This window comes from Leptinotarsa decemlineata, unplaced genomic scaffold, assembly GCF_025532065.1.
Source record: "Leptinotarsa decemlineata unplaced genomic scaffold, Ldec_3_MD MMD2_tig00000008_RagTag_RagTag, whole genome shotgun sequence".
Taxonomy (NCBI): Eukaryota; Metazoa; Arthropoda; class Insecta; order Coleoptera; family Chrysomelidae; genus Leptinotarsa; species Leptinotarsa decemlineata.
Genome location: NW_027412537.1, coordinates 6,061,411 through 6,085,430, shown reverse-complemented (window position 1 = coordinate 6,085,430; position 24,020 = coordinate 6,061,411). Strand labels below are relative to the sequence as shown.

General features: G+C 35.0%; 1 protein-coding gene across 4 annotated transcripts in view; it reads right to left on the bottom strand.

The window, feature by feature from the left end:
* Positions 1 to 15,688: 15,688 nt before the first annotated feature.
* Positions 15,689 to 24,020, bottom strand: part of kat80 (katanin p80) — a 108,261-nt gene continuing 99,929 nt past the window's right edge. For 2 of the 4 annotated variants that reach the window (XR_012464489.1, XM_074170916.1), the window contains exon 11: positions 15,689 to 19,997. The gene's annotated coding sequence lies outside the window, so the exon portion shown is untranslated. Of the gene's footprint in view, positions 19,998 to 20,261; positions 22,007 to 24,020 lie in introns of those variants that run through there. The other 2 variants (XR_012464490.1, XM_074170917.1) reach the window with 1 other exon arrangement.

Below are 24,020 nucleotides of genomic sequence, written 5' to 3'. Positions count from 1 at the left end.
TGAATCTTGGGAGGTACAGCAGCTCACAATTGAAACTGAACAATCCTTTTTATTATGTTTGTTACAACATAATTAAGTTTGTGTGATTTTTCCGAAACATTGAACTCATACAAAATACAAAAGGGTTGCTGCCTTTTTAGTTAAACGACCGTTTTTAAATCTGCTCAAGCAGAATAAAGAGTACTGGTCTGTGTTAAATTTAATTTTGAAATGTTCAACCGTAACTGTATGGGAACTTGTCCTCTTCTTCTTGTTCGGCTTCCATAAAATAAGATACTTTTTCGAAACTCATATTAGATCTGTACTATGATTTGATTTCATTTTCAACTACGATTTCTTTTTGGTTTCCAGTGAATGCAAATTATGTAAGGGTGATTTTATCTGTTGTTTTTGCAGATACCTTAGAGAAAAAAGTAATTTATTTATTTTTTTTATACATCCAGCAAGCCCAAAAGCCCATTTACAGGTGTATACAATTAGAATTATGATTAATTATACATACAGTATGATCAATTTTTGATGAATCTCTTTTTTAAATTGTTTGAACGTTAGAAGAAATATATCTACACTAGGAACATTATTAATACTTCTAGATATAGTAGTTATGGGAGAAAAAAAATGATGCAGTGTATTGGAAAACGGTATAAGAAGTGTGCTAAAGAATCTAGCTGAAATACGCGGTACACTGAATAGCCTTTGAGACAATAGAGGCGAGAAATCTATCTGTCCATGTATTATTTTATATGCAAAACACATATCTCGGCTTTGCCTGAATTTTTTTAGAGATATCATTTGGAACAATGAGTCATAGCTATAACCTCTCTCGGGATAAGCAACATGTTTTTTGAAATATGCATATTTAAAATAATTTTTTTCAACATTTTCTAAACCAGATATATGTTTCATATGGGACGGAATCCAAACGACATTGCTTTTCTCTAATTTACTCCTGATCAGTGTTAAGTAAACTGTTTTCAGAGAATGAAAGGTCTTAAATTCCTTGCAGTTGCCTATCAAGAAACCCATACTTATCATTGAAGTTGATATTACATACTAAAAATGATTGGAAAACGTGAGTTTTTGATGAAATAAAACTCCCAAATCTTTTGACTCCGCGATTCTCATTAAACTTTCACCATCTATCACATAGTTAAGTGTGAAATTTCACATTTGTTTGTGTTTAAGTACAATTTATTACGAATACACCAATTAGTCAAAAAATATGCAATATGCTTCATCTTGGATTTCACGATACATCTTCATGTCATCTGAAAATAGCAATTTATGAGAAGTGAAATCATGGGTTATGTCATGTATAAATAGTATTAATAATAACGGTCAAAGATTAGACCCTTGCGGGACACAAACTCGCTACAAAGCAGGAGGATTTTATACCTTCACATTCAACAGAACTACGTCGGTCGGATAAATATTATATGCCAAAATTTGAGTTTCTTTAGCAGCTGTTGATGTGACACTCGATCAAACGCCTTGCTGAAGTCCGTGTAGATGTCGTCAACTTGACGCTTATCATCAAGTACATCAGATACAATGCTCTCCGCTTGGCATTGTTAAAGATGGATTGACAGATAAGGATCAATTTGTTGCTAGAAAAAGTATACAGTGCGGTTCATCAAAATGAGATTGTTTTTATTAAATTGATGGATGTAGTCGTTACTACGTGGTAGTAACGTGGTAGGAGCTCATCATTAAAAATGAGAGATACAACTTCCTACGTTTTGACCACTTGTATTTGTTACTGCAGTTTCGTCCTATAAGGACATTTTCAAACGAATAGAATAAACAAGTTTATTGTATTCGTTTGAAAATGCCCTTATGGAAAGAAACTGCAGTAACTTTTTCATCATAACGTACTATAATTGTGGCGCGCTATACTCTCTGTGCTCATTTATTATACCTATGTATTTAAATGAAACAATAAATTCTATTCTATTCTATTTACCATTTTATATTATTTTTTTATTGAAATTTTAAGTAGTTTACATACCTAAGTTTTCCAATCAACACTTAGTTTTCCTCTAACTGCATCCTCAACCCTGCATCAACATAAGTTTCGCATAGCTTTTCATTTTCAAACACTTCGAATTCATAATAACCCCCCATTCGAATAAACTCCTGGCTACGGCCTTGTACTGGAACTAGTTCATTATTCAGTTGATCTTTCAATAATAATATCTAGACAAACCTTCACATAAATTCTCAGTAATAATTATTGTGTTAGTTGCTATTGTATCTTAATTCCTAATGATGATGTTAATGACTACTTATGATGCCAACTAGTTGCTATTTGTGCTCTGTTCATAGAACTCATCCCACATTTTTAGAATTTCGAAGAACTGCTCTAATTATGTTTATTCCTGATAATTGACATTCTGGAGAAGTCAGTGATGAGATGTCAGGTCTTTATTTCGTTTCAAATGAGAAAAGTAAAAATTCCGAGCTTGACAATTTTTTAAATGTGTGTAATGGAAAAAAAAACCGCTGTATGAATCAATCTAAGTTATGTTGGATCTGTTGGACGGCTTATAAAAAAAATATTCTTGATATGCAAAATACGGAACCCCACAATCCTGTTAATCCTTGCCCGAAAGCCCCTAAAAAATATGCAAATCTAGTTCGATCGGCGCGTAATTAACACGTCACGCCTTTTTCTATTATCTAGCTTAGCGACAAGTGTAGTTATAGCTCCTACCCTGTTTGCATTTCAAATTTATCCTCGGGTGAGCGAGAATGTTGCGTTATCACGTGCTATATCTTTGCTTTGACAACACCAATGAATGCGAACGTGATAAAGTACTGGAACAGATGGTTTAACTAGGAATAATTCGAGCTGGGGCTTTGTGCAAGCGACTAATTGATATTTTCATTATTTTTTTTAATAACTTGAATGTAATGAATATTACTAGAGTTATTCCGAACACCAAACCGTTATTTTAACACCTCGACACGTGTTTCGGTCACCAAGTGATCATCTTCAAATAGTTGGATCTTCCTCTTGAAGGTGATCACTTGATGATCGAAACACGTGTCGAGGTGTTAAAATAACAGTTTGGTGTTGGGAAAAACTCCAGTAATATTCATCACTACACCAAAGGTTCCAAACAGTGCATCACAAGACCTTGAATGTAATAGCATCACTGGATGAATGTTGAATTGTTTCCATCCCAACTCTCAGAAGATACTGAAGAGTTCAAACATTTATTTCACTATTTTCAAAATTAAATTTTTCTTTATTCAATATACCATTTACGGATGAAATGCAAAAATGCAGATCACCGATAAATGAGTATTGAATAACTGTACCACAATAGTTATTTAGTGTCACTGTTTTACGGTTTCGAAATCCGTGGCTTTTTGGAATTTCTTCCTGACGTTTCGCTGGCACGAGTGTTAGCTTCTTTAGAGATTTATACATCCTGGATTAATATCCGATGACTGAATATTACCGTTTTTATTGAAAACCTCGGCCGCGAAAGCCATTTTGACAATAGGTATTATCTATTAAATACATCAGAGTCAAGTGTCAAATAATTTAATTCGAAAGTATGAAGGAAAAATAGTTGAAAGCTTATTCTGATAGTTTCAATACATTTTTTTCTCCTAAAATTTTGTCACATTATTTTCTCAAAATTTGGAATAAATGTGTTTTCAAACCATTCACCGAAAATATTAGCTTCCATGTTCTTATGATAGTGAACATTGCAGTCCTCAAGTGTTTTCCACATAATTTCAAAGAATTCGGACCCATTCATTACTTCCTCTGCAATTCACAATGATTAGTCGCGATCCTTTATTTGCAGGCATGTTAGGCGTACACATTCTCGAACCATCAGTCCACTCTTTAGAAACTATGTCGTGAGTGTCATACCAAGTTCCAATAGAAAATTTCCCGTTGTTCTTGTCTATATTTAGTTATTTGTTCCAAGTATTTGTTACGCAATTCCACTATTCTTCTGCTTTCCATAACTGCTTGACGTTTGTTTATTATTTTAAATCTAAATCCTAGTTTCTTTATCCAATTCTTAAGAGTTTTGTCACAGCAGCTCACGTTATGGCCGGAAATATTCAATTTCTTCTTTATATGATTTCAGATGTAGGAATCTCATTGCTTTTGTATCAGTCGCATATTGTTTTTTTATCAATCATTTTATTAGATGAACATCTAAAGGTTTTGGTAATCCTGTATCACATCGCGAATTATATTTCTCGTTCACACAAAAGGGTTTTTAAAAACTTTTTATTTGAACAGAGTAACAACTAATTGGCTATTACAAATCAATTGCACCTATTTATATATAAATTATTGCCGACTTTGCAGATATCAGCAAAATAATTGATGTCGTCTTCGGGTCATCGAACAATATCCTGCTGATGTAAGAGGTTATCGAACTGTAACTTCTCCATCCCCTGGGGAAGTCTTGTAAGGGACGAATAAGACTGAAGATGATGCTTCGTGTTCGGGAACTGGTGGATCATCATTGGATGGTTCTTTCTTCGTTTGCCTTTTCAATCTGTAAATTACGTATAGAATGAAGATGGTGATTGAAATGTAAATGGCTATTATCAGACTATCTGGTTTCTTCTGGGATGAGTTGTAACCTCTCTTCTTCTAGGGTCAGATGTTGTAGTTTATCCAGGGGAATCTTATCTAATTTCAATGGTTTGAATTTCAGCGAGGAATTGATGTGAGCTGTCTTGATATTTGGTAAAGTGAGGGGTTCGTCTAATATGACACTTTTGGAGTTTATGAAGGCTTCGTTGTTGGTTTTGAATTCACAACCTGGTGGAAGTTTTATCAGATGCACTCCTTCCAGAACCATAACTTTCGTACTGGAACAATGTGTAGATATCTTCGTGGCCTGTGGAAATATTCCTATGTAATGGGCTTCTGACATTTCCAGAATCAGTGTTGCATTCATCGAAACTGGAACGTGTTCACATCTTGCTTCTTCATCTGTTATTTCCAACATCTGGGTAACACAGTCAGGGGATCTGCCAGTATCTTGGAGGAAATTTTCTTCACAAAGGTAATCCAGGCCAATTCGTTCACAAGGTGAATTTAGGTACTGGTAGAGGTAGGGACTGACTGTTAGGTAAGGAGTTGGTGAAATGATATTGTCGAATTTTGTGTAGGAATGGGAAATAAGTGGAAGTAGGTGAATGTATCAGGGAATATTAAGGGAACATGAAGGATGAATACGATTTTATGATCCGTGTAGTAGGCGTCTATTTTGATGACGTCGTAGTATTTATGGATGTCGTCCTCCTGGTTATAGAGTAACTGGTTTTCTGAGTGGTAGGTGAGCAGTGTCCTTATGATCCAACTCAAATCTTCGCTTTTGAGGACGCTGTTATGGACTGTATTGATCCTTGCCAGGGATACTGCCATTTCTAAGTCATTCAGTGTTTGTAAAATAACTTGAAGTATCAGGTTGATTTGATCCAATACGTTTCTGGTTTCCAGATAGTGATTGAAGTCAAAAACGAGTCTATTGAGATCGGTTTCAATTCTCTTGACTTCTATTGAGATGGTATCTTGATTATGTGTTAATAGAGAGATGGTTTCATTGTAGCTTTCCATTATTCTTGTGTTCAAACTGATGTGTTGGTTCACATGACTTCCTTTGGTTGTTTTCTAGGGAAGCAATAGCATTCTCATATTTCCTTGCATCTTCTTGGTCCAAGTTTCCAGAAATTGCTTTGATCACACTTCCTAAGCCATCTATGAGTCCTCTTTTGGGTCTTCTGAGAGGATAAAGAGTCTGTAGCTTTTCCTTGGCAGTTTTCAGTTGGTACTTCAGTCCTTGATCGAAATTTTGCAAGTTGAAGAAATAAGGGTCACTTAGTCCGTTACGAATTGCTGTGGAGACGGCATCATATTGGGATTCTATAGCGAATATCTCTTCGTGGATGGGTTGAAGATCGTAGTAGTGGATGAAGTCGTGGGTACTAGTCTTGATCTTTGCTTGTCCCATCTTGAGGGGAAGTAGTCCTGGATTTGTCTTGAGGTTCTGGATTTCGATCTCCTGTCCTCTCGTCAGATGAAGGCTGTAAAGGGACGAAGAATTTAGTTATCTTATTAGGCAAATGTCTTATATTTTTCTTATGGACGTTTGCATTTTCTGTCTCGACAATTACTGTTTGGTCTTTTTGGATGGATTTTGGGAAGAAGGGTGGTAGCAGTTTGTTTCTTTTCACTGTTTTTCTTGTGTACACCTTGGTGCAGGGTTTGTAGGTAATAGGAATTTTTCTTTTCTTGTTTCTCTTCTCTATGATATTTGTTTTCTGTTTCTGTAAATCTTCGTTGATTTTCCTATATATTTCCTTCGTTTTTTCCCTGTGTTGTTGGTCGTAGTTGTTAATCAAGGCTCGTCTTATGTCGATATCGAATGGGTCTTGACTATTGAGATGTCCGTTCAGAATATCCATAGGTTTCTGTCTTGTTGCTGAATGGATAGAGTTGTTGTATCCTAGGATGGCATAGAGCATCTGTTCTTTGATGTTTCTTTTCTTATGCGTATCTCTCAATATTCTCAAGTGCTCGATCAATGTGGAATGGAATCTCTCGACTATCCCGTTTGACTGAGGGTTTTCTGGAGTGGTATAGTGAATGTTGACTTTATGTGTGTCAACAAATTCTTGGATCAGTCCATTTTTGAATTCCGTTCCATTATCAGTGACGATCATATGTGGTATTCCATGATGGTTGATGAATACTAAGAGAGCATTGAGAGTGTTGATAGCATTACATCCCTCTATTGGATACGCCTGGCCATATTTTGAAAATGCATCCACAATCGTCAGGAATTTTTGTCCACTAGCCTGAAAGGTATCCATGTGTATTATTTCAAGAGGCCTCGTTGGGGTAGGTGTCAGCATGAACTGTGGCTTCTCTGGTCTTCGATCATACTTGTTGATTTGACAAGTTTCGCATAAGTTGATAGCTTCTTCGATATCCTTTTTTATATTGGGCCAATAATACAATCTTTTGATCCGAGTTTCCGTTTCGATGATTCCTCTATGGTTTGTTTTTCCTTCATGATGCTGCTTGATTATTTCTTTTTGTCTAGCTGAGCAACTGACATCTTCCAAAAGGCGGTTGCATTTTATGAGATCGAAAGAGGAATTCTTGAATGTCTCTCTCAAGATTCTGCACATGCTGGGGTAGAGTTCTTCATCTTCGAACATCAAAGCGTATTTCTTTCCCGGGCTGATATATTCTTTGAAGAAGTTAAAAACATTTTCGTCCATATTGTCGTTTCCCAACTGAGCATGGTATCTTCTTTTATTCGGGAATATTTCTTCTATCACCGTTCTTGCTGGGTTATAGCTTACTCGTTTGAAGATGACTTGGTTATTGAAGACATTGAGAGGTTTCTCTGATATTGGTAATTCTAATATTGGACTTTCTCTGGCTGTATGGTTGGTGATGCCACTAGTATCTTCGTCTGGGGTAATTTCCGGGTTCAGGTTCACGCATTCCTTGTCTCCTTCGGTTGGGGTTCATTCTGAATTTCTTGTTCTTGCGGTATGGGGTCCTTATCTTCAGGAAAATGTTGATGAAAGCAATCTTTAAACAGATCGTTGATGATGTCATCTGCAGACTCAGGAACTTCTGATGGAGGATGGTTGAATAGAGATGCCTTGTCGTCGTCGTAGTTTGCTTCATGGAGCTCCTTTGTATGTATCTCTATTCTGGAGAGCGCATCGGCGTTGGTATTGCTTGTGCCTTTTTTGTAGACCACTTCGTAGTCATACTCTTCTAGCTTCAGGCGCCATCAGACCAGTTTTGAGTTTGGATCCTTCAAGGAGAAGAGCCACTGGAGGGGACGGTGATCTGACAGAATTTTGAATTTTCTGCCGAAAAGATACGGTCGGAAATATTTGGTGGTCCAAACTATTGCTAGCATTTCCTTTTCGATGGTAGAGTACTTCATTTCAGTTTCGTTCAGGGTCCTGGATGCATAAGCTATTGGCTTGTCTTTTCCTATGGGTCCTTGGGACAGAACGGCTCCTATGGCGAAATTGCTGGCATCTGTGGTCAGATTAAAGGGCTTTGTGAAGTCCGGATACTGTAGTAGTGGTTCATTGGTAAGCAGGTTTTTACAAGTTTGAACACATTTTAGGAATTCTGGCGTATGCTCTATATGGGCATCTTTCTTGAGACAGGAGGTTAACGGTTTGGTAGTCTTGGGGAAGTCCTTGATGAACTTCCTGTAGTACCCTAGGAGTCCTAGGAATCCTTTGATCTCTTTGACAGCTGACTTCTTTTTTCAGGAATTCGCACTTGTGTACTTGTATTTTGAAACCAGTTTCTCGTAGACGTTGGAAAACTTTTGTGAGGTTGACCATATGCTCCTGCAGAGATGTAGAGAAGATGATTATGTCATCCATATAAACCAAGCAGATGGTCCCTTGTAGACCCTTTAGGACATTGTCCATAACCCTTTGAAAGGTCGCTGGAGCATTTTTCAGTCCAAACGGCATACGCAGGTACTCGTAGTGTCCGTTTTCGACGTTGAATGCGGTCTTAGGGATGTCCTCCTCTGCCATCTCTATTTGGTGAAATCCGCTTGCCAAATCCAGGGTAGTGAAATATTGACACCTTCCCAGTTTGTCGAGGATGTCAGAAATGTTCGGAATAGGGTAGCGGTCGTCTATTGTCTTCTCGTTGACTTTGCGGAAATCCACAACGATACGCCATTTTGCTTTTCCAGAGGCGTCCAGTTTTTTTGGAACGACCCAAATTGGTGAGGACCAGGGAGATTGGCTAGGTCTGATGATTCCTTGGTCCAATAACGAAGTTATTTGCTTCTTGACTTCTTCCTTGTGTACATACGGATATCGGTATGATTTTGTGTAGACTGGGATTTCGTCTCTGGTTTTTATATGGTGTTTGACCTGATTGGTGAATGTGAGTGAGGAATCTGGATGGTGAAAAATATCAGCATATCTTCCGCATAATTTTCTGATATGCATCTCCTCTTCTGGATTCAGGTGGTCTGTTCTGATTAGATCATCCATGTTGTTGATTGGGTCTCTGTTTCCTGATGGGATTATGTCAGCAGAATAGATATGATGCTCTTGAAGATTTATTGGGCTGCTGCGTACTGGTTCGGCTAGAACGATTTGGAGTTTATCTGGACTGAAGTTGACAATTTCCGTCCAGGCTAGATGATCACGGGCATCAGTGAGAGCTTCACGGATGTAAGCGCCTTGCAGTTTCTGTCTTGGTATCATGATAGTTCCATTCTTCTCCTTCACCGGTAGTCGTACTTGGGTCACGCTGTCTGGCTCCAATTGAATAGAGTAGAACTGGGTCTTATTGGTTTCGTAGTACTGGATTGGGAGAGAGGAGTATTCGGTTAAAAGGGAGGATTCAGGAAAATTCAGTTCAGCTTTGAGAAATTTCAGGTTGTCGAGTCCAATGAGGCCATCAAAAGTTTTGTGGAATTTGAAGAGGTAGAATTTCAGAATGCCGTTTGAGTTAAACTCAGGAAATATGGGAATCTTGAGAATAGTTTTGGAAAATGGAAGTGACGACGAAGGGATCTTTTTTGATGCAATCCTTGTAATATTGGAAAGCTAATTCAGGATTGAGAAAGGATTTTGTTGATCCGGTGTCAATGAGGAGTTTGAGGGGAGGATTTGCAATGGTTATATAAGGAAGTTCTCTCTTATCGTCGAATGTATGCAGTTCCACTATGTTTCTTGGTTTTGTCCTGGATCCAATGGAAAATTTACATCTGGTTCCTGTTGGTCTTCTTGAACCTGGAATTCTTCAGTTGGTTCTTGATTGGGATAAGAGCAGGTTTCTTCAATGTAATAGGGGTTCGCTTCATATGCAAAGTCTTCGTCATGTTGCTCAATGTTGAACATGGGAGCTGGATTGAAATTTGGTCTTGCCTGAGGTTGGGTTCTCATGCTCCTCGTTGGTGCTCCATAAGTATTTCTGGTACTGATGCTCATTGGTGTTGGTTCTTGTCCGTTCTGCCTGTTTGGTTGATTCTGTCCAAAACGTGGTGGTTGGACTGAAGGCCACATCTGTTTCTGTTGAGTATTTGGTTGCCAATGTGGTCTGAAGGTCGGTTGTTGAAATTGTGGTTGGAGTCCCATTGCCTGATGAGGTTGTTGTTGTCCGGGTCGTTGAAAATGTTGCATGGGTTGGTACATCCGCTGTGGTATTGATTGTGGGGCATATTGGTGATTTGCAGTTTTTTGCTGGGTCTGGAGTGGTTTCTTGGGGACTTGTGGGGGTCCAAACGTCCTTTGTAGATAACGGATATTGTTTTCTTCTTGGATGTACTGCATTGCTGTTGCCAAGTCTATTGGTTTCATTGCTCTTATGGTGGATCCCATGGGCTCTCGTAGTCCGGCTAGGAATGTTGTTAGAGTTTGTTGTTGGAAAAAGCTTTTCTTGCTGATCTTTATCGTATCATCGGCGGTGTGTAATTCGATATAGTTTGATATTGTGTTTAAAAGTCCCATGACTTTTTCGTAAAAACGTTGTGGTGTTTCGTTCTGGTCTTGTCGCAGGTTTACCAAATCTCTTGTTAAGGAATTTTCATTCCGTTGGTCGGCGAAGTTTTGGATTAGAGTTCCTTTGATGCTGTTCCAGTCACTACATCCATAAACTGAGATGACGTCTTTGGCTCTGCCTCGTAGCTTGTTGAGTAGTCCTTGTATCAATATATGGTTCTGAAAACAACCGGGGTTTACAGTATTCCAATATTCGTTCAGAATCATTGTTGATACGTTGATGAACTGGTATAATTAATTTGGGCTTCCATCGTATTCGGGTACAATCCAAAAATTCTTCAGGTCGAATTGTTTTGCCATGTTGATGGGATTTAAAGGTTGGTCAATTGTTTGAGGAATAATGGATGGGCGAGAATTGATACTTGAAGGTGAATTTGGTAAAACTAAGGTAGGGGGACGTAAAATAGTATTTGCAATTGATGAAGTTGAGTTCATTTGTGCTTACAGGATGACGATGATGGCTAGTTGCATATTCTGTCACCAAAAACTTATTTCTATGTAGATATTCCTTGACGGACGATAGTGAAGAGGTATTCTTGTCTACGGCCGGAATTCTTCCTGGAGTACTTGCTTCTCGGTGGAACTTGGTTCGAGAGAATAGTGGATAAACGTTTGAGAACGACGAGGACTCTTCCACTATCCTAATGACTGCGCCAATTATATTTCTCGTTCACACAAAAGGGTTTTTAAAAACTTTTTATTTGAACAGAGTAACAACTAATAACTATGAAATATAAGTACTGGCTATTACAAATCAATTGCACCTATTTATATATAAATTATTGCCGACTTTGCAGATATCAGCAAAATAATTGATGTCGTCTTCGGGTCATCGAACAATATCCTGCTGATGTAAGAGGTTATCGAACTGTAACTCGCGTCTTGCGTTCATAAGGTTTGTTTTTGACTATTTTACGCTCAGTTGATATATTAAAACATACTCTCTGTGTTACTATATTCAAATGCATCCGAATCTTATTCAATGGTATCTCTTTTCCGCAGTGTTCACCATCGCTGTTGGAATCACAACACAGTCTACAGCCCACGTAGATTAGTTCGCTGCCGGTTCATTTCTATGTATTGATTTTTTTTGGCTTTCGAGCGTGCCGACAACTTCAAGAGTACACAATATCGATTACTTCGACTGACTAATCGAGTTACCCAGGCAATTCCCAAAGGCGAAAACGGATCAAAAAAGACCATGGTTACAGTATGGTGGTCGGCGGCTGGTGTGATTCACTATAACTTTCTTCAATTGGGCCAGATCCTCACAACAAAGTCCTTTTGTGAGGAGAGTTTCCTCCATATACGTTTTTTTTACAAAGTTGTTGTGTGGGTCTTATAGGGTCTTATTTAGTTTTCAGATGGTCTTTATTGTAATTGCTTGCTAATGATCCTGCTTGTTTGAAATATTTCAACATTTTACTGATCGTTGAATAGTGAACTTGTTTTTCTAGATGTCGTTCGAATAAAATATGTACAACTTCACGCATTATTTCAATATCATCTAATTCTGCTTTTTCAGGGTAACATTAACTTCGGACGATGAGGCATTTGTAATGACACAAGTTCAACAAGAACTCCTAACAGATCAGTTATGAAAAGCGAAATTGTGAAACTATCGATTGTTGAGTTTTTATCTGAAGCATGTTATTTATTTATTTTTTATTTATTGATTATCCGTTTGACATATAAGTATGTATACGATTTGTCCTGCAATGAAGAACACATGAAAACGCAGTGTCCGTATCAATATAAAAACACTCTAAAATTAACACATAATATAAAATACAATACAATAGAAAACTATTTTATGATATAAAAAATTCGTCTAGGTTATAAAAACAACTATAAATTAAATAATTTTTCAGATTTCGGGTAAATTCACTAATTTTATTGAGCTCCTTAATATCTTTTGGTAACTTTAAAGATATTTGGGCCCATCACATAAGGTGAATTAGAAGTAACCTTATATTTACAATACTGTATGTGGAAGTTATATTTTTGACGAGTATTCCTACTATGTATGATTTCATTGGTGATGAATTTATGTTTCTTTTTAAAGACAAAAATTGACAATTTGAATATATGCATACTGACAAGAGATAAAATGTTAAATTGTTTCAATAAACTTCTGCAAGAAAAAATGTGTCTCTTCTTTTCCCAGAATTGACATGTTCTTAATTTGAAATTGGATAGGCACGCAATGTTTTTGTCGATTGTGAAATCTAACCTATTGCGTTTTGTTAGCATTGAGATAGCAGTTCATAACAGATTGCAAAGCATATTTACATTTGTCTAAAAGTGAGTTCTCATTCATGTCAGATACTTTTAAAGACGTATCGTCGGCATAAATTGCTAAAGAAGTATTCCTGATATGTGATTCCAAATCATTTGTATATAAAAGGAACAATATAGGCTCTAATACCGATCCTTGCGGAACAGCCATTGAAATATTTAACAAACTTGAATTACATTTATTATATAAGTACTCGTACTGTGGTTACTAATTGTAACATATTGTTGTCTATTTTCTAAAAATGATAAAATCCAGGAATGTGCTACGCCACGAATGCCGTATGAGTGTAACTTTGTCAACAAAGCATTATGATTGACGCAGTCGAATGGCCTGCTGAGATCACAAAAAATCCCAACAGGACACTCGCCTACCTCCGAATATTTAAACAGTGTATCGAAAAAAGAAATTACTGCAGTATTGGTAGATCTATTAACTCGAAAACCGTGTTGATGATCTGTCAAGAGTTTGAACTTATTTAAGAAATCCAAAAGTCTATCAAGATATGCGTGTTCAAAAAATTTTGAAAAACCCGATGTGATGGTGACTGGTCTATAACTTTCTGAATGTTGATTTGAAATACAAATTTAATTTTTGGGAAAGAAATGTTTTGGTTTTCTATTTCTCCATCTTTGTAAAAAAATGTGGGAGACTTACGCATTAATCAATTTCAAAACTCTTAACAAGAATGTGTAGATTATGCAAAGAAGTAACTTTCAGACACAAACTGAAAGAAAAATCTCTCTCGATACAATTACCTTCGTATAAACTTTGAACTACACGAAAGAAAAATTACTTTTGAATGATTTACACATTTTTTGTCTGAAGATAGAGAAATAGAAAGCCAGAATCTTTTTTTTTTCAAAAATCAATCTCTCCTGAAAAATTAATACCCCTTTCAATTTAAACAAGATTTCTATGGCTGGGATTGAATCAAATAAGCCAATGACTGTCATTACGTAATGTTTTCCTCATTTTGAAAAATGAGAAATGAAACTTTCTATGTTTTTTACCACTTTTTTTTCTCATTTCTCATGATGATCTCCTATCACGTAGCAATGGATAGATCAATCAATTTATTTTCCTTATTTATACCATAGATACTTCTGCTAGGTACCTACGTCTTAATTGTCTCAAAATTAATTTCACAATGTTCCATTTTGAGGAATCCTTCATAATTATTATTCTGAAATATCAGCGATGAAAAAAACATACAGTATTATCCGCCAGAGCAATGATCCTTCATACTGTACACTTTAGACAATGCAGATTTTCGATAATTTTAATACCGTGAAATATGTCTAAGATTAGGCAATGTTTGAACAGAGGGTTACAGAAGTTTACCCTTTGAGCTCACCAAATAGCAAGGGTTGTGAGAAAGTAATAGTTATAATCACAAGTGCAAACATGAATTCGAATAGAGATGTATTGAAAGGTTCACAAAGGAGTGAATGATTTGTGGGACAGTATCATGTTTTGAACTGATTTCAAAATTTTCAACAAAATTATGCGCGAGTAACAGATTAATTGATTCAAACCTGAACTGAATCTTTTCATTTCAAATTCTGTGATTTTCAGCAGTCGAAACTTGTGGGAACTAAGGTTGAATGAGGTCTCACCTTTTGACGTGAGATTCCTATAATGGGTCCTATAATGCTCTTTCATTTAATATGTTATGTTAAATTTTTCAATGATATCTTTTTCAATACTCTGTGAACGTATGTATATGAAGTAAAAAAACGATTTCGGAGTAATTAAATATTCGTAAAAAATAGTTGCTTCAGGTGGGGTCTTCCTCATCCGATAATTTCTGTGGAAAATCTACCTATTTTCATCGATATTTCATTTTTCATTTCCTGAAGAATGTATATTGTGTTTATTTATTGTTTTCTTTAGAGTCCCTGCTCATATGAGATTTTTTTACGTTTTCATATTATATTTTATAGATATCCATGACTTGATCATTGTTGCTCAATTAATCCAATGTGACATATCTATAAAGTTTGTTTTCAAAAAAGCCGACTATTATCTAGAAATTTCACAACTCATAAGATCTGTTTCTGTTTAAAATATGTTTTTCCGTTAATCAGCTGTCGCTCCCATACGAACGACAACTCTCAAAAGTTAAGAAACTTGTGCGAGCTAAGGACTAACGAGGTCTTACCTTTTAACGTGTGATTCCTAACACGGAACATTATAGTTTTGCCAGACACCATTTTTCATTGAAATCGTTAAAAAAATTTGATTTTTTTTGGTTTTTCAATTTAGTTCCTATTTAGATCTACAGTTCTGCTCATTAAGAATATGCATTGTGCACCGTACAAAAACAGTTAAATTGTTCGGACATAAAATTTCACAGGTGACTTCTGTTACTTATTTTGGGTCAACTGATATAAAACTAGTCACGTTGAAGTAGTTTGTTGTTGAGGAATATAGAAAAAAGTTAACTCAAGTTAACTTAACTGAAATCTATTTTATGTATCCACTCATTATTTTAAGTACCTCAGATGTTTTAAGATGTTGAAAAAATCTACATGACTTTATCCTAAAAAATTACCTACTTCAACTCCACTGAATTTCTTCTTGTTTTTTAGAATAATTTCAGGAATACAGCAGATTTTGCGATCCTGATTTTGAGGAATATCACGAAACACGGTGAAACAGTGATGCAAAGCGCCCCTTTTACCCCATGAGGGGAGCCCCAGTTGGAATATTTTCAAATCCTTTCTTAGTGCGCATCTAAGACACATTTTAGCTTCCTAGGACTTATCAGTACGGAGAAACAGATCTAAATCATTTCAAGAATGAAAAAATACAACTTAGAATTTCAAAATAACAGCCAAATTTTCGTTTGTATAGTTTATTAGAAGAGTAGTATATATTACAAGATATGATACATTACAAAAATGAGGACAAATGAAAAAAATCGGTTTTGGATGAAATTAAAATAAAAAAATTAAAATCAGTCGATGGCACAATACAGTTTTTCTTCATAAAATAGGCAAGAAAAAACAATTACTTTTCACAATGAAAGAAGTTGTCAAACCAAAACCACATAAAATAGTTACAGAATGTCCTAGTTGTTAAAATAAATACCTAATTAAATTTTAATTGTAGTAGTAACTTTTACTGTAAGTATCATCAGCCGTTACTATAATCAATAGTGTTACTAGTAATATTACGTCTATCAAGCCCAATACAAAATTACTATAGTTTTTACGGTAGTGGACGGATTCAAAGTCTTAAAATACATCTTGGGGTATACAAAAACACGCTGTACATTTGCTCATCTAAACACTAGCATTGCGCGTTTGGATTTAAGGCAACATTAATATGTTCGGATGATTGTGACAACAGTCATGGTACATTGACAGGACTGATTGTAATATACAGTGTGGATGAATAAAGCCCCCCCCCCCCTTGATTATTGAACGGGACAAAAGATCGGAAAAAAATTCACGTAACAAAGGAATCTTCTTTAGTACTTTTCGATAAGAAAGACAATAGTGCTGCAATTTTTGTTCGAACGGAAAGGTGGATTTCGTGATACTTCGTCGTTTGATAGGTATTTTAATTATCTATCCTACACGTTTGTCTGCCTGTTTACCAATATTCTGGTTCGGTAGACAAGCAGACGTAGTTCTTCAGAGTGGCCTGCTATATCACCTGATATGAAGCTCTCGGATTTACACAACCACAGTCAATTCCAGAACTCATGACTGGAAAAAGAGGTACTTGAATATTGCCAAGAAGTGAATATGTAGTGAATATTTTGAAAATTCATTGGGATAAACCGAAGTGAGTTTTGAATGCATTTTTATTGAAATTTATTTATCATTCATAAATGTTCTTAAAACATATCTGAAGGAGGACCGATCCGATTTCCAAAGGTAACACAAGATACCACTTTACATTTGAAAAAACAAATTTCTGACGCCCTGTCGACTACCAGTGATCCCAACCCTTTTGTCTTTTTTGTCAGAAAGCACTAAAAATTATTCTTTTTCACTCGTATGTCTGACCTCAATATCTCGTGCTCTTCAAATGTTAAGAAGGGACGGACTATACACGTTCGCACTGTATAGTAAGTTTATACATATATCTATAGTTTACTGACAAAAGCATTTAGGTCTATTAGTAAGTAGTATGTCCCAGATTTGAGCGGCAGAAATTTCAATATTCAATAAAAATGAATAAAACTGTTGAGTCAAATCCAAATTTTTTGTAAAAATTATAGGACAAAGTGGTTGCTCATACTGGAATATACTGTACATTTTGTTAAAAGCGAACACTTCCAAAATTATCAGGATGGATACTTTCTGCTGACGGTGTCTGACAAATTTCACTTTTTCCGGGATTTCTTAGGCGACAAAATAGTCGACGAAATTTCATATCATATTTCAAAACATCACCAACATCATGATATTAGATTGTAGAAGGTAAAGAGGAGGAAAGTCAAGAAGTCCTGGTCTCTAAAAAGTGCAACCCCCCTCGGAGCACGTTTCATCAATTGATTTGACGTCTTCAGAAGATGAAGTGGACTAATTTCAACTCTGAAACTGGTCTCTACTCATATCTAACAGGGTACACTTTCTCTTTCAGACATACATCAATGATTTAGAAAAGAAAATCGCGCGATAGTTCATGGTTCTCCAAGGCGTGTTGGGCAACAGTAAATTCTCCTGGTCTCCGAAATTGGATATGAGCTTCTTTGAAACGAGACCGGCTAGTCTGACCGACGTAATTTTTGTCACAGTCCTCACAGCTTTTTTCATATATTCTTTGCTTTTCATTTTTCAAATCTTGTCTCCAGATACCCAACAATTGTTGGAGTGAGCAAGAAGTTTAAAGTCTAATTTCACGTTCAACATTTTCAAAATGAATTTTAGAAAGCTTTCCAAAGTTTGGAAATAATAAATTATGACAAGAGAACTATGAGAAGTAACGACAAAGATTCCATTCCAAACAGCCCATTGTCGATGAATTTCTATATTGAAATTATTGGGAACACTCACGAGAAAATTTTCCGTAAATTTCTAGCCGAAACCATTGACGTGTGTCTGAAATAATGGTGTCCTGTTAGATATGAACTATGACCAGTTTAAGAGTTAGGAATTAGTATACTGCATCAAATGGAAACGCCAACTTAGTTGTTGAAGCACGCATCGAGAAGAGTGTTGCAGTTCTGGTGCTTGGGAACAGTGTGATTTATTTTGGTTTATTATTGTATTGGATTTATTCTATATCATGCATTTTTGCGGATCATTTATTGATCTCTCTATCGAACTATAAACCTACTTGAAGCTCCCCCTTTCTATTATATTTGATGAATTGAAAAATGACAAATTGAATCTTGGAAAATTACAAGATCAAAACAGTATCGACTGTCAATGATTGTAACTTTCTAATTTTCCGTAAATTTATATTACCCAAAAACATCTTTTTAAATTTTCATTAAAAGGTTGTTCAACTTCGTAAAATTACACATGAAATTCCCACAGGGACAGATAGGTAAAAAATATTTCTAAAAGACAAATTAATAATCAGGATTTTCGCTTACACCCAGTACATACAAAAAGGGTGGTCTTATCCAGAAGAAGGTTCAGTAATCCCAGAAAAATCTTGAATACGTAATATAAACTATAATATGTAACATATATGCACAGTACAACCAGTAGGCTCTCTTACCACGTGATCCGCTCGAGTTGACGGGGTTCTTCAACCGCTCTTAGGATGAGATTCTCACCCAACGCGATCAGTGCTGTAGTATCGAAGGATTCGACGGTGCCCCGGGCATTGGATTGATATTGTGTTTAGTTTATTCGCTGTTGTTATCATTTTTTTTACTTTTTGTAGTTGGTTATAAATAGCTTACCACAAAATATTCTATAATATTTTTAAATTTCGTTCTTATATTAGCGCACGCCTATGGTAAAAGAACGAAATTGGCTCCGCACTTTGTGGATTTTTGAATGAAAGTAGTGGGAGTGAACTTACTGGTTGATTTTTACTATCATAATTCCATATCATAATTATATTACTTGCTAGCACTTTAGAAGTTTATGAGATTGTATTAAATAACTTGGTGAAAAACATATAAAGATCACACATAAAGATTATATAGAAAGTTCTCTTATTTAAATTCAAAAATTGAGCTTTTTGGAAGAACTCATTGGTTAGAAATAGACAAAAAAAATACAAATATATAAATATTCGAAACGGCATTAAGAACTGTTGGATGCTCACAGAAAAATTGAGAATAATATTTTTAAATATCACTACCCGACTGAAAGGAACGGCTCTGCCGCAGTTTTCGCAGTGACACCATCCTTTACATGTATTTTCATTTATAAAACAATTGCTTAAATAGTAATTCACAAAATATAGTATTTGGTTTTTAATTTTTCACTTGCATGTAAATATATATGAAACAATAACTAAGGTACTACTTTTCTACAACTTTCAAAATTTCACTATTCACCTGAAAATGTACATGACGTTTGACATGAATTGAAATAAAGGTTAATTTGAAAAATTAATAACATTAATAAAAATATCTATTTCAATCATAACGTATATTTTAAATGAAAGTGAATAGAATACTGAATGGAAGTATTGTCATCCTTGGAAAATATGACTTGTTGAAAGAATATCAGTTCAAAATATCCTTATATATTGTTGATCAACTATGAATCAGAAAAATCAGCGACCCATGTTTTGTCTTCATCAGTCCAAATAGGATCACTTGATACATATGAAATGCTTTCTGAATTTAATCAATCGAGACAGTATTTTTGTTTTGGTGTGAAGAAAGTGTTTTCAATAGATTAATTTTATGCCAGAACTTCCAAATTCTACCTATCAAGTTATGAATCTAATATAGTAAGCATGACAATAATTGAACAATTTTCACAATTATTTTTATTCTACATGCGTTTCGCTAACACCACAGCTTCATCATCACGAAAAAAATAAAATAAAATTGTTCAATCGTTATCTTGGATAGTCCATTCGTAATATAGTAAGAAACCAGTTAACCAAAATGGTTCTGAAGACATTCAACTGCATCATATTTCATCATAAAATTCCGTAATTGAGGTATTATCACACATTTCCGACTTCGTTTTCTTGAGAATTATAACTGAAAATGTGATTTTAAAAATATAGTTATGAATTTCCAGAATAGACTCATTCATTAGAGCATAATTTTAATACATGATGATATCAATGCAATAATTTTAATTTCAATGTTGATACATCATTGAAATTGAAATTATCGCATTAATATCAACATGTATTAGCTAGTCGATTCAGGTGTAGAACAATATTGAAATGTATTGAGGAATTACTGCAAAAACATGTCATGCCTGTCAAAATAATTTTATTATTAAAAGTGAAGAAAAAATTATTGGAAAAAGGTTTAAAACAAATAAAAGGTTTCCACACTAAAACTTTTGCTGTTTTGGTTTACAGCTTCAACAAAAAACGAAAATAAAAGGAAAGTGTCTAAGGAAATGGAAGTTGTTTCACCAAACTTGATATAAATTGAGAACAAAGAACGTGATTTTTGAGTTTGATCGTGATATTTCAAAAACGTGATTTAACGATAATGTTACTTGCAATTTATTCAATTAAAGTTAACTTTCCATGGCTAGAGGTGTTTAAAATTTGAATAATAATATTCCGTTTCATTACATTTGAATTCGAATTACAATTAAATTCGAAACTTCGACAAGAAAGCAATTGTTTTTTTAATAAAGAATTGATCCTGTTACCCAACGAACCTTTCTTCAGAAAAGTTATTGAATCACTAAACTAGTTAACAAATAAATTAATGCTGCAATTTTTAAGAATTAGTGGATGGCGATGTTAACTTGTTTTTTGTGCTCTAGTTCTAGTGTGTAGAAAAATTGTTTTCATTTAATTCGATGTAAAAATTGTTGAAAAAATTAAAGTTGTACCTACCATTAACTTTATGGTTTAAAAATTTTGAAAAGTCCAAAAAATCATCTTTAATTCACAAAACATAATGAACTTGACTTAAAAAAAGAAATTTTCATTTAATGAGTTAAATCAAACTATTGTATTTTCATAAATTAATCTAGGATCACTATGCTCGTAATTAGGTTAAGAGGCATAACATATAAACCGTGGCCATTTTGGAAAATATTGAAATTGATTGACGACCATTTATATTTGAAACGGGGACCCAGATTTCCATCACAAAGAAGCTAAAATGTAATACCTGATAATTTTATATACCAAAATCCCGATAAAGCAAGTCATTTTATTACTAAATATCGTCGGTCCCGTGCCAAAACCGCGAATGTGATAATTTTAAGGTTTCCGCTTTTCTGTTGGAAAATTATAAATTATTATCAGAGAACCCAATGCCAAAACAGCGAATATGATATGTATTATGTGTTGCCTGCTATAAAGGATTGTGATATCGCGTATGTGAAAATTCATTTATTTTTTAAATGCCAAAACTATGAATGTGGCACATTCGCTGTTTTGGCTTTGGAACAATTTGAGTGTGATATATTCCCGTTCAGAACAGACACAAAAACATCGTGCTTATAAACGTGTGACTGCTTGTTTGTTTAATTATAATTTCGCGGTGTTTTACCAAAATGAACCGAACACAAAGGATAATGCAACTTTGTTCTAATATTACAGAAGATGGTAAGTGTGCTAATATTTTTGTCTGAACTTTAAATATTCCTAACCTAACTTTTTTCCTAGATAATGTTGTTATTGAAAAAAGGAATACCTGTGGTGATGCTCAACCTCAACCTGGTAAGTTAATGGAACATAATGAAACTCGTACCCGTATCTGAATTTAGTTAATAATTTTAATCTCTCAATTGAATTAAAAAAAAAAACGCCAACACGTGTGGTATAAAAATTAGTATTATTTTTCTTCTTGTAGGCGGTAGCGGGGAACAAGCTTATTCAGAAACAGCTGATTATGCTCGAGATTATAATTCTACCGATGAAGACCCATTTAAAGCAGGTTCTTCAGACGAGTATCTTCCTTCAAGTGAAGGTGACGAAAGCGATGTTGACTCGGATCTTGATGATCGTAATGTGGACATCACAGTACTGAATGGAGATGACAATATTGTCGTGGAAGTTGTGGAGGCAGACCTACCAGATCAAAGTGGTAATTTAAATAATACCTTTGAAACACTTTAACCGTTCTTTTTGTAGATGAGGTGAAGAAAAAAAGAAAAAGAAATGTGTCCGTATGGAAAAAAAATCTAATAAACTATAAACGGTTAAAAGGAAAAGAATACGTTGGGTTTAAAAACCAGATACATCCCAGTTGTCCCATGTTACCTTCTCCGTGTTTGGAAAAATCAAAACACAAGTGCTCTGGTCTTATAAGAGAAGAAGATAGAAAAACAATATACAACGAATTCAGATCATTTCAAAATATAGACGATCAGCGCCAGTTTGTTGTAACTCACGTTGAACAAAAACTCAAGAAAAGAACAACAAGAAATATTGAGAATTCCAGAAAACACTACACGAATCATTATTCGTTAACAGTAAATAACAACCGGGTATCTGTGTGCAGAATGTTTTTTATGGCGACTTTAAACGTTACTGACGCCTTTATTAGAAGCTGCCTAAAAAAAACTAATGCCAGTGGTGTTTTGGAAAAAGATAAACGTGGAAAACGCCCACCTCACAATAAGCTGGACGAAGCAGACGATTTATTTTTGCGAAACCATATTTTGTCATTTCCGGCTGTAGAGTCGTATTATTGTAGACAATCCTCTAAAAAAAATGCTACATTAAACATTTCGATTATGCACCGTATGTACAAACAAAAGTGTATGGAAGAAAACAGAAAACCTGTGTCAGACGAAAAGTACAGAAGTGTCTTCAAGGAATATAATATGGGATTTTACAAGCCGAAAAAAGACCAATGCAAAAAATTTTTATCTTATTCCACCGTGACAGAAGAAGAGAAGGCATTGAATAAAGAATGTCATGATAAACATATAAACAAAAAGAACGATGCTCGAAAATGTAGAGATGAGGACAAGAGCTTGGCTAAAGCAGACACTTCTATACTGGCGTTTAATTCAGATTTGGAAGCAGTCTTATACACACCAAAAGGATCAGCAGGTCAAATCTTTTACCTGAGAAAATTAGCTGTATATAACTTCACTGTCTATGATCTAGTAACACAAGACGTGGATTGCTACTTATGGGATGAAACTCAAGGAAAAAGGGGATCTAATGAAATAAGTACAATTATTTTTGATTATGTAATGGCTCATCCAAACATAACCGCAGTTCGGATGATGTCAGATGGTTGCCGAGGTCAACAAAAGAACAGTATAGTTATGGCTATGTGTTTGCAACTTTTGCTGAAACATCCCAAGTTGCAAGTTATTGATCATAGATTTTTTGAACCGGGACACACGGAAATGGAATGCGATTCAATTCATTCAAAAATTGAAGTAAAATAAAAAAATGTTCCTGTCTATGTTCCTGAGGGTTGGGCTCAGCTTATTAGGGATTCACGTAGAAATCCAGCTCCGTACAAGGTCCATACAATGACTTTTGACGATTTCTATGATTATAAAACATTGTCAGAAAACATAATTGCAAAGAACAAACTTCCTATACAAACTATTTGTTGGTTGCACTATGACAAAAAATATCCTGACAAGATTTTTTACAAAACTAGTTTTGATCAAGAGGAGTTTACAGAAGTTGCAGTAAAGAAAACAAGGGGTCGCCCCAAATCTCTAACTCTTTTGAAAGCTTACAAAGCAACTCTTCCATTTTCAGTACCAAAATTTGCAGATCTGCAAACGATGTGCAAGGACAACACCATAACAAAAGGATATCATGAATTTTACAATTCTCTAAACACAAACAAGGATGTCCGTGATGCGCTCGCGGAACCAGATTTTGAGGAACCTGATGAGGAACCAGAATGAATCTGTTATTGTTTTTGTCTTGCGTTCTTAATCTCAAAATAAATAAAAAAATTAATTACAACGTATATTTTTATTAATAGCCTTACCACACGAATAAAGAAAAATTAAAATTTTTCCAATTCTAAAACAACGAATGTGCATTTTTTTTTGAAAAATTCTTTGAGAAAAAAAATTAGGCAAGGTACGAAAATAAGATATAT